This window comes from Salvelinus sp. IW2-2015, linkage group LG23, assembly GCF_002910315.2.
Source record: "Salvelinus sp. IW2-2015 linkage group LG23, ASM291031v2, whole genome shotgun sequence".
Taxonomy (NCBI): Eukaryota; Metazoa; Chordata; class Actinopteri; order Salmoniformes; family Salmonidae; genus Salvelinus; species Salvelinus sp. IW2-2015.
Genome location: NC_036863.1, coordinates 41,385,926 through 41,397,987, shown reverse-complemented (window position 1 = coordinate 41,397,987; position 12,062 = coordinate 41,385,926). Strand labels below are relative to the sequence as shown.

Sequence of the window (12,062 nt, the reverse complement as noted above, 5' to 3'; positions counted from 1 at the left end):
CTTTCAGGTTATGTCGATATAGGACTCGTTTTACTGTGGACATAGATACTTTTGTACCTGTTTCCTCCAGCATCTTCACAAGGTCCTTTGCTGTTGTTCTGGGATTGATTTGCACTTTTCGCACCAAAGTACGTTCATCTCTAGGACACAGAACGCGTCTCCTTCCTGAGCGGTATGACAGCTGCGTGGTCCCATGGTGTTTATACTTGCGTACTATTGTTTATACAGATGAACGTGGTACCTTCGGGTGTTTGGAAATTGCTCCCAAGGAACCAGACTTGTGGAGTTTTTTTTTTCTGAGGTCTTGGCTGATTTATTWTTTWTTTTCCCATGATGTCAAGCAAAAAGGCACTGAGTTTGAAGGTAGGCCTTGAAATACATCCAATTGACATCCAATGTACACCTTTTTTTGTCAACATACTATTTTCAGAGCTCACCATAGTGTGTGGACCACTTTAAGAGGAACAAATCATTTTCAACCAGCTCTTCTTCAAATCCACCCACGTCCTCTCTCCATTTTCCCTGCCAGAGAGAGCACCCCCGCAAGCAGCCTTTACCTTATACAGGGGTCCTTCTAGAATCCACACGCAACCTCACTCCTGCCCCCTCTTTTCTATTGCTAGCCTACATCGAACACCTAACAATTCAGAGTTAGACAAAAAGCAGTATCAGAAACATTTTAGAATATTGTTCAAATTTAACATTGTTAACATTGTTAAAGGAGTATTCCCTGATTAGCAACGGTCCGTAGGCGTATGTATATCGGCATAAAAGTGTTAGCCAATCTCTTGCTTGGAAGTATATACTGTGCTGGACAATTATTTATTCTGACAGCATGTTGTTTTCCTGTGGGGTTTAGGAGCAGCTGTCTATGGCACCCTGTCTGTGTCCCCAACTGCTCAGTGATATGTTGATTTGGAGGCTTTACATCCTGGTCAGTCATGATCTTGCACTTCATGATGCTCCTTTTTCATAACCATGGTCCTCCAAATATAGTTTTTCATTGTAGAGTTGAATRAGCTCTTCCTTTTAAAATGGGAATCTTATTGTTTGAACTGCATATTGCCCCTTTAAAGACACTCCCTAACCTTCACTACCATCGGCAATAATCTATCACTGCAGGCTAAATGTATCTATGTGAATAGCACACTGTAACTTAATAACTGACAATTCATTTACAGTTGCAATCACCTGACCTGATGGTCAAAACAAAAACTGCTGTCATATTTACAGTAACTTGCAGCAGTGCAAAATGTGTATTATTCAAAGGCAAATACAGAAGTATGCAATTTACTTCAACTTTAATCATATTAATGTTATTTTCAGTAACTCGTACATTTTTTACAACTTTGATTCAACCCGCCTACATAACTTCTCTTGAGGGAAAAACAGGTGACTTCTTCCCACTGATTCAATATCATTCCTAAGCCTACATCCGACCACAGAAGCCGATAACCTATACGTGATCTGATCCAGACTGGAAACCTCGACTGTCAGAACCAGCCATGGGAGTTTAGGCGGCCATACCTGGGCACACAGCTTGGAGATGAGCGATCAATTTCCCAGGTCGCATACAGGTTCATCTGAACCGGACGGTTCGGGACGATCGTGACGGTCTTGTACGGCTGCATATGTGGAGATGGTGTGCCCCCAGTCCGTGGGAGACCCCCTCTCTCCGACATACTGGAGGTGTTTTGGATGTGGAAGAAAATACCTTCTGTCATTCAGCTTCCTGACTTGTGCATACGGATATGTTCATCATACCCCGAAGCTTCAAATTGCGCTTTCATATCCACATAATTCCATGCCTTCTTGCTTGCATTTCATGCTTTTCTGTTCTGCAGTCCACAGTTGATGTGATATGCTCACAAGTGCGATGTTTTTATTAGCAGGAAGCGGAACTTGCCCTCTAGGGAGCACAAGAGAATAGCTACGCCTCTCGTTAAAGACGCACTCTTTACTAGTACAATCTCTCAACAATAATAATGTCAGAGCGTCACAGCAGGTGCATACGGTATGTTGTGTGCGTGCTCGCTCGCTCTCTCCCTCTCGCTCTCTGTCCCACCCACACACAGTGATTGAGTGCTATTATTGTAACGCGAGCCTCTCAGAGCTGCCATCCACACTATAGGGAGAGGAGGCATGGTACCAGCAGAGTGGTCCCTTGGAGCATCAGGGTATCCTACTCATTATTACACTGAACAAAAAATACAAAGGCAACATGCAACAATTTCAAAGATTTTACTGAGTTACAGTTCATATAAGGAAATAAGTCGATTGAAACACATTCATTAGGCCCTAATCTATGGGTTTGACATGACTGGGAATACAGATATGCATCTGTTGGTCACAGATACCTTAAAAAAAAGGTAGAGGTGTGGATCAGAAAACCAGTCAGTATCTGCTGTGACCACCATTCGCCTCATGCAGCGCCACCTATCTCCTTTGTGTAGAGTTGATCAGGCTGTTGATTGTGGGCTGTGGGATGTTGTCACACTCCTCTTCAATGGCTGTGCGGAGTTGCTGGATATAGGTGGAAACTGGAACACGTTGTCATACGTGTCGATCCAGAGCATCCCAAACATGCTCAATGGGTGACATGTCTGGTAAGTATGTTGAAGAACTGGGACATTTTCAGCTTCTAGGAATCATGTACAGATCCTTGCGACATGGGGCCGTGCATTATCATGCTGAAACATGGGGTGATGGCGGCAGACGAATGGCACCACAATGGGCCTCAGGATCTCGTCATGGTATCTCTGTGCATGTAAATTGCCATTGATAAAATGCAATTGTGTTCATTGTCCGTAGCTTATGCGTGCCCATACCATAACCAAAYCGCCACCATGGGGCACTCTGTACATAACAGCAAACCGCTCGCCCACACGACGCCATACACGTGGTCTATGGTTGTGAGGCCGGATGGATTGGGGAGCCTGGCCCAACCAAGTTTGTCCCCACAAAAGGGCTTTATTACAGACAGAAATACTCCTCAGTTTCATCAGCTGTCCAGGTGGCTGGTCTCAGACGATCCTGCAGGTGAAGAAGCCAGATGTGGAGGTCCTGGGCTGGCTTGGTTACACATGGTCTGCGGTTGTGAGGCCGGTTGGACGTACCAAATTCTCTAAAACGACGTAGGAGGCAGCTTGCGGTAGAGAAATTAACATTAAATTCTCTGGCAACAGCTCTGGTTGACATTTCTGCATTCAGCATGCTAATTGCACGCTCCCTMAAAACYTGAGACAWCTGTGGCATTGTGTTGTGKGACAAAACTGCACATTTTAGAGTGGCCTTTTATTGTCCCCAGTACAAGGTGCACCTGTGTAATGATCATGCTGTTTAATCAGCTTCTTGATATGCCACACCTGTCACGTGGCTGGATTATCTTGGCAAATGAGAAATGCTCAGTAACAGGGATGTAAATACATTGGTGCACAAAATTTGAGAGAAATATGTTTTCTGTGCGTATGGAACATTTCTTGGATCTTTTATTTTAGCTCATGAAACATGGGACCAACACTTTACATGTTGCGTTTATATTTTTGTTCAGTGTATATCTCTTGCAATGCTCAAAATGACAGTAGATGTCTTATTACCTAGAGCTGCTATTGAGTTACATGCCATTTGTTCTACTTTGTTACCATTGTGCTCTGGGGTTACATTGTGCAACCTGAGACCGGGAGATGCAAGATAACACACCTGCAGACAATATTCCCATGTTGCATTTACATTTTTGTTCAGTGTAGTTGTATACTCTGACCTTAAAGGGAAATTTCAAAATTGCTCTACGTCATATTCATGGTAGATGCAAGATAACACACCTGCATACAATATTAACTGGAATGACAAACCTGTTGACTCTGGTTCCTGCAGCTATTTTTTAACTCGAACGTGTAATGGATAAGGTATATGTTATGGTCTAGAAAGAGATATCTAAATAGATGGTAAAGTAATTGTTAGTTTGACAGGCTGGCTCGAGAGTAAAAAACGAGTGTTGATAAAAAAGTCACCTTGTCAGAGAGTGATTTACACGGTTATCAAAACATCACGTCAGGGTACGCCTACACGAAACACAGCCCTTATTTTAAGTGTTTCTAAACTCCTCTATGGGAAAAACGATTAGAACCATTTCCCTGTTTAACCGCTAGATTTAATGGGTATTATGACTCATACAGTGGTACTTTATAGGCTACCTTGAAAATCASACATTTCCTCTTCAAGGCTATTTGGTCCTTGAAAAGTCCTTGAAGTTATGGTAGCCGATTTAGAAGTGCTAATGCTCCAATATACTGTAACATTCTGTTATTTCATTTCTATTCCATTTTTATGAGATGTAACCGCTTTCGTTTGTTTTCCTGCCTTTTCAATTGACAGGGGTTGCGCTAATTTGTCGCTTTTGTTGCGATAAAACCATGTGCAGTTATGAGCTGCAAGACAACATCGAATGTTGGCTTCAACTTGGTTTTCCATTCAAAGCGTTCCATTAGAAATGGAACCCGTTTTTTCCTCGATTTCATGTTTTAAAACATGATACAATAAATCCCCGAAATAACTCTTCATCTCAAATGGCGAGACTGACTAGCTGCAGTACCACATTGACAGACTTTATTAGGGAGTTCACACTATTTATAATRAGGGTTAAATTGAGAAAATCGGACCTCTCTGAAATTAAAATGGATGGCCCTCCCTTTAGCAAAATATATTTGATCTAACCCCCACCCCCGAAAAAAAACAAGTGACCCAAAACAATAATTAAAACAAAGTGGATAGCTGAGAACACTACTGTCTACCCTTTAGACAKAACCTTATATATGCAGTTTTATAAATTGTTCTTCATCCTGTCAGCATTACATGGCAACGCAGCAATTTTGATATTGCACAGGGCCAGAAGGTTGTGGTTTCACAGACCACCGTGGACTATCATCGTGTTTGCAGGGCCGAGAAAAAATGGCCTTATATAAACTTTTCATGCAATGCTACATCATTTTACATATTAGCGGAATCTTATTTAATACCACACACATTACCGGAATGACAGGCTAAGAATGGACAGAGAGATGGGCCTATGTGTTCATCTTATCATATTTCTCCAATGCCAAATCAGTGTGTCTTGTTCGCAATGAAACTGACACTGTTAGCAAATTATTAAAATCGGAGACATCATTAGGAATCTGAGCATGGCACTTTCAAAAGTTAGGCCTACCTTGCCACCCCAGACAGAGTAGGCCTACAGACACAGAAAACGTTACACTTTAACTGCTGGCTACTCTTCTACTCTTCTTCACAAGTATTTCCCTAAAAGCTGTCTGTGTGTAAACATCTTGTATTGTACATAAAGTGAACATCTTAAGGATTAGCCCCTTTTTTTGTGCCTAAAATGACATACACAAATCTAACTGCCTGTAGCTCAGGCCCTGAAGCAAGGATATGCATATTCTTGGTACCATTTGAAAAGAAACACTTTGCAGTTTATGGAAATGTGAAAGGAAWGTAGTAGAATATAACACAATAGATCTGGTAAAAGATAATAAAAAGAAAAAAATTACGTTATTTTGTATTTTTTTTGTACCATCATTTTTGAAATGCAAGAGAAAGGCCATAATGTATTATTCCAGCCCAGGTGCAATTTATATTTTGGCCACTAGATGGCATCAGTGTATGTGCAAAGTTTTAGAATGATCCAATGAACTATTGCATTTCTGTTCAAAATGTTGTATCAAGACTGCCCAAATGTGCCTCATTTGTTTATTAATAATTTTTAATGTTCAAAATTGTGCACTCTCCTCAAACAATAGCATGGTATTATTTCACTGTAATAGCTACTGTAAATTGGACAGTGCAGTTAGATTTACAGGAATTTAAGCTTTCTGCCAATATCAGATATGTTTGTGTCCTGGGAAATGTTCTTCTTACTTACAACCTCATGATAATCGCATTAGCCTACGTTAGCTCAACCGTCCCGTGGAAGGGACACCGATCCCGAAGAAGTTTGAATCAATTGATAGTAACAGAATTACATTACTTCCCWAGCAAAGTAAATGTTTTGTCTCAGTTATATAAGGTTGTAGCTCAGCTTCTGAATTGTCGAAGAAACAAAACAATGATATCCCCAAATGCTTCAGAGGCACGTCTTTCTCGTGTATGTTATAGCTTGTTTCTAGCATAAAGCATAGCAGAACAAAGCTAAGAAGGGGGTAGTGCCTATGCTTTTTGCCATTTTCTTTAATAAAAGGCAGGCCTATGGCATACCCTGAATTCGAGTTTTGGTTTTAACTTAACAGCCCTTCACTGACAAGGCAACCAACCAACGCGAAGGTAGTCTATTTAAAGAGTGCACGGTGGGCGGAGGAATTGACTGACAAATCTATGGATATAGGAGCCTAATTTTGTCTGTTAAACAGGTAGGCCTACCTCTTATTTCTTATATAGGAAGAAATAAGCTCCAACACAAAGCCTTCTTGTTGGTTGAAATTAATTATGCCTTCTCGAATTTGCCTAGGCTCGTCTGCCGAGGCTACACAGTAATGAAATTATGCGCGCATCATTGGCTTTCCTGTCAGATCTTGGTCACGTTTTGAACCAAATAATGGATTAAAACACTGTTTTTCATTGAAGGTCTACAGTAGCCTCAGTAGCATGGTGTAGCACCGTGGTGTAGCCGGAGGACATCTAGCTTCTGTCCTTCTCTGGGTACATTGACTTCAATACAAAACCTGCAGAGATCATCCGTTCACCTACTCTGCATCTCACAAAGACACAGCGGTTGGAACCAAACATTTCTAATTTAGACTCATCAGACCAAAGGCCAGATTTCCACCGGTCTAATGACCATGAATGCCTGATTCATGCAGTCTCCTCTGAACAGTTGATGTTGAGATGTGTCTGTTACTTGAACTCTTTGAAGCATGTATTTGGGCTGCATTCTAAGGTGCGGTTAACTCTAATGAACTTATCCTCTGCAGCAGAGGTAACTCTTGGTCTTTCTTTCCTGTGGCGGTCCTCATGAGAGCTAATTTCATCATAGTGCTTGATGGTTTTTGTGACTGCACTTGAAGAAACTTTCAAAGTTCTTGACATTTTCCGGATTGACTGACCTTCAAGTCTTAAAGAAATGATGGACTGTTGCTTCTCTTTGATTATTTGAGCTGTTCTTGCCATAATATGTACTTGGTCTTTTCCAAAATAGTGCTATCTTCTGTATACCACCCCTACCTTGTCACAACGCAACTGATTGCCTCAAATGCATTAAGAAGGAAATAAATTACACAAACGTACTTTTAACAAGGCACACCTGTTAATTGAAATGCATTCCAGGTGACTACCTCATGAAGCCGGTTGAGAGAATGCCAAGAGTGTGCAAAGCTGTCATCAAGGCAAAAGGTGGCTACTTTAAAGAATCTCAAATATAAAATATATTTTGATTTGTGTAACACTTATCTATCATCGTCATAAGGGTTAGGCTTCGGGCTTAGGCTACATTACTTATTACAATCAACAGCAGCAGGCTTAGCTATTATTTTTAGGAAACATATGACATTTCACAGATAAACAGACACCTAATGAGATACCTAGCTATTTAGTTATCTAGCTAATTATAGCTATGGGGATCATAGCTAGCTACATTTTACTGGTAAAATAGAGCAATCGTACAGCAGCATTCTCTGGCTGGCTAGCTACATATTGAATCACTAGCCAGTTCGTTTTAGCCCAATGACAAATGCTCTTCAATTTTATGTTGTACAGCTTTCAAAGAAAACATTAACATAAAGACAAGATAAGAGCTAAATCAAGTAGGCTAGCTAGCTAACTACCTTGTCTCGTTTTGGCTAATTGTCTATTTGGCTTGTTATCAAAAGTTAATTTCACAGACTCATCAATACTTAAAACCAAATCATGTGTTCTATTCATATGCTGTTCTAATAACCAATTTCTATGTTCTTGCAAGTGGCTGACTGTACAAATCCCACCTATCAGGAGCTGCAATTTGGCAGGACGCCCAGATGTTGTTTTGAGAACAAACGAAAGATATCTCAGTTTCAAGGTCTCAGTTTAGAGAGGAGAAGCCTCGTGAGGTGTTGGTCTATCACATGTTATGAAACAGTATTGGTCTGCCACATGAATGAAACAACTAATAAWTAAATWAATTAATTATGCTAAATCATGCAAATACAACTTATCTGTGTATAGCCGTATATAAGACAACTGTTGGGTCTGCCCAGGAAGAGCTCCTGATTGACATGTGTRCTATGGTGCATTGAGTTGGTTGGAACCTCTCCAGCGYTGACAATAAACAATGATTCATTTAAGATTGACTTTGAGTGTCCCTGTGTAAGAATTTTCCACAACATTTGGCGTCACGAACTGGATGATTGATTCTGCCTGCGGAGCTTTACAGTTGGGGTCTGCGAGGAAAACCGGTGGCGCATTTTATGAAGCGTGAGGGAAATTCCTGTCCGACCAAAAGAGGACRAGGACCCGTCCAGATCCTTACTGTGAGCTGCCCAGGAGGAGWYACATCATCCACAAACAATTGAGGGACGGCAACTGATTTCAGTAAGTCAATTTAAATGAATCCGTATAAAACGGGAAAAAATKTAATAAAATAAAAAAATCAAGGCGAGTAACACATAAAACGYTACCCATAGTCTTATAGAGAGAATACTATTGTAAGGCCTGGGTGTCGGAGTGTGGAGTCAACACGCAGGAAACAGCAGGTGCCAAATACAAAATGTTCTTTAATGAACACGGACCATCTAGTCCACCCTATTAACACACTGGGTGTACTATCTAACCAACCCCAGACACGGGGAAAAAGGAACACAGTCCAGAAAACACGTAGCACACAATCAACACCACTATTTACAAGCAAACAATGTGAAACCACCTACCTTAATATGGTTCTCAATCAGAGGAGATGAAAACCACCTGCCTCTAATTGAGAACCATATCAGGTCACCCATTTACCAACATAGAAACACATAACATAGAAATGCCCACCCACACTCACGCCCTGACCGACTAACACATACAAAACAACAGAAAACAGGTCAGGAACGTGACAACTATTCACTAGTTTTAAGARAAGACTAGAGCAAGGGCAACCGTACCATGTAAAGCCCCGCGAACAGCTATGTATAGGTATTTACAAGATATGTCCATGTGGTATGCAGCCACAAAAAAATTACACAATTAATTCTTGAGTACGGGGTGTGTCAATAGGTGAGTGTAGCTGGTGCATCGAAGTCAGGCGCAGGAGAGCAGAGATGAGTGGACAAAGCACTTTACTAAGGCAATCATTTGCACAGAACGCAACTGCGTCACAAAACAAATGCCCAACGAACCAGTGAGGCAGCACAAAGTACAAAAACACAAGTACAAAGTACAGACTGCCCCAAAGCACGGGTAATAAAATAAACCTGGTGCAAACCAGCCGGAAGCGTGCCAACCTCAACAATAAACAATTACACACACAGAAATGGGGAGAACAGAGGGTTAAATACACAACATGTAATGAGGGAATGAATACCAGGTGTGTGGGAAAACAAGACAAAACAAATGGAATATAAAAGGTGGATCGGCGATGGCTAGAAGACCGGTGACGTCGACCGCCAAACGCCGCCCGAACAAGGAGAGGGACTGACTTCGGCGGAAGTCGTGACAGGGTGTTATTTATGTGCATAGCAAGTAACAACAGAGAGATTCGTTGACGATACACGTGGGTAATGAGGAGATTACTGAGTGTGTTTGGGAATAGTACTAAGTGAATGTGGATGTGAAAGTTGAAATTGATTGGAATTTGGCTGATTGAAATTTGGATAACAAAAGCTGATTGAAATTTGGATTATAGATGGATTGAAATTATTACTAATAAGATTGGAATTTGGATGGAGATACTAAGTTGAGAAAAATGCGGATAACAAAAGAAATGTGGATAATAAGAGGTTTGAAATTGAGCTATTGAGTATTGAGTGTATGGGAGCTGCCAGGGGACTAACTTACGTGTGAAAGAGGTGAATGAATGCAACAACCTGTTCTGTGTGAGCTGAGTTTTCCAGTTCTGTGTGAGCTGATTAGMAACATCATCTAGGGTTCTGTCCAACACCGCCGTTGGATCTACAGGTAGAGGATAACGTGTCTCCGAAATCTCAGAGGACAACATGTCTCCGAGGATAACATGTCTCGTTAGTAGGGAGGATAACATGTCTCGTTAACGTCGAGGATAACATGTCTCATTGGTAACGAGGATAACATGTCTCTGAGGACAACACGACTTTAGATGATATGAGGATAACATGTCTCGTCAGTGGAGTTTGATGTTTAACGTTGTTATGAATGGAGATATAAAAGAAGAGAACTATTTCCGAATATGCTGTTAAATAGAACACTAGAGTGAATATTCAAACCCCTGTATGAATAGAACACTGGTGTAGATGAGGAATTTGTGATGTAACACAAGTGTATGATGGGTTACTAGAGATAAAGTAACATAACATTTGTATAATGGGTTATTATGATGATCTGATGAAGTAAGAATAGAATAATAATAATAATATACAACTAGCACACCCACATGTAGACGTACGTGAGTGGTGACAAAGTATTCTGAGGAATGTTCAGAGTGGATCATGGATCCATTTCTATGTAAAGGTTACAGCATTGTACAGGACTTGACTTACCCTTAACCAATAAAAGATTTYCTCCACCCTGGTAATGCATTTTGCAATAAGCCCATACCCTGTTAAATAGAACCAACAAATTTTGAACATGATTTTCTGTTAACTAAACATAAAAGGCTACAATTTATTGTACTCCCGATTGAGTTTTTTATATATATCCCAAATGATGAAGTTCTAAACCAATTCGTGAGTAGGCAAAATGGAAACTGCATCTGTTTCCCTGTTATCTCAGGTGCCAGACTTACTATGGACTGAGTGTGACATCTACTGGGGACTGAGACAGTGCAACCCAGTTAGTACATATTGATCCCTCCAAAGCATTACATATCAATCTTAAAATAACAGACATTTTAATAAATATTGAAGTAGAAACTGAATATCCAACAGAGATTGGTAATAAAAATATAAAGTAACTTTTTGAAGGTATACTAAAATGAAAACAATGTCTTCCAATATGGAGAAAGTTATGTTTGTTATGTTTTGTTTTAACCCTTGCAATAGGGGRAAAAGCTAAATGTGGTTTGAAAGTGATCTGTGTGTATAAACAGTAGTGATGAGGTATTCCTATTGGAACTAGCAGGGTTTTAGTAGAAGTACATGGATTATGGAGACTAGTGAAAGTAAGTAAATAAAGTAAATAATGGTAATTAGCAATCTAATAATGGAATATTTGAGTAATTTCAAGGAGTAAGACAGAGGGATTGAGCATTGGGACTGATATTAAATTAGAGGCTGCTCACTCTTCAATCCCTGGTCCACTGCTCTTGTGTTTACGTCATCTGTTGTTTGGATTAGAGATAACCTTCCTGTGGAACAATAGATAGCCGCCAGTACAACACTGAACTCAAAAAGCTGTGAKAGACACAGTGGGGAAATTAGGGACAGTTTGTACAGAATTGTATGTCAATGCAACAGGTCAAAAAGATTAAGATTACAAGAGAAGTGTTTACTTTAGAAGGTGCCCAATTCAGCTATACGGGACACCGTAGCATCTGATATGACTGAGTATAAATGTGTCTGAAGTATATTTCTGTATACACATGGGTTCATTAAGACTTCCTGCCCAAGATGCAGTAACCTCGATTAAATTAAGAATTTTTAGGACTGATTAAAGTGTAGCATAGTGAAAACTAAGTACATGTTTATTTTCTTTCTTCCAGGACTGATGGAATGTCCGCTAACAAGTAWTTTTTTCATGTTTATMAAGGATTCTGTATATCTCCCTTTGAAAGGGCTTCCTGAGGCAGGTGCCTTGGGAGAGCAGTTAAAAGTGCTGGATCCAGCTGTTAAGGGACCTCCAAAATTAAGCAAGGCCTGGCCATTTTGTTTGTGTTTACCCTATGATTTTTGCCACACAAATGCCAGCACCCACACACAAACCACCTG

At 40.4% G+C, this 12,062-nt stretch overlaps 1 pseudogene; it reads right to left on the bottom strand.

Annotated features, from left to right (window-relative positions):
* LOC111950812 (phosphofurin acidic cluster sorting protein 1-like) overlaps positions 1-2,000 on the bottom strand; it is a 20,486-nt pseudogene extending 18,486 nt beyond the window's left edge.
* Positions 2,001-12,062: the final 10,062 nt, after the last annotated feature.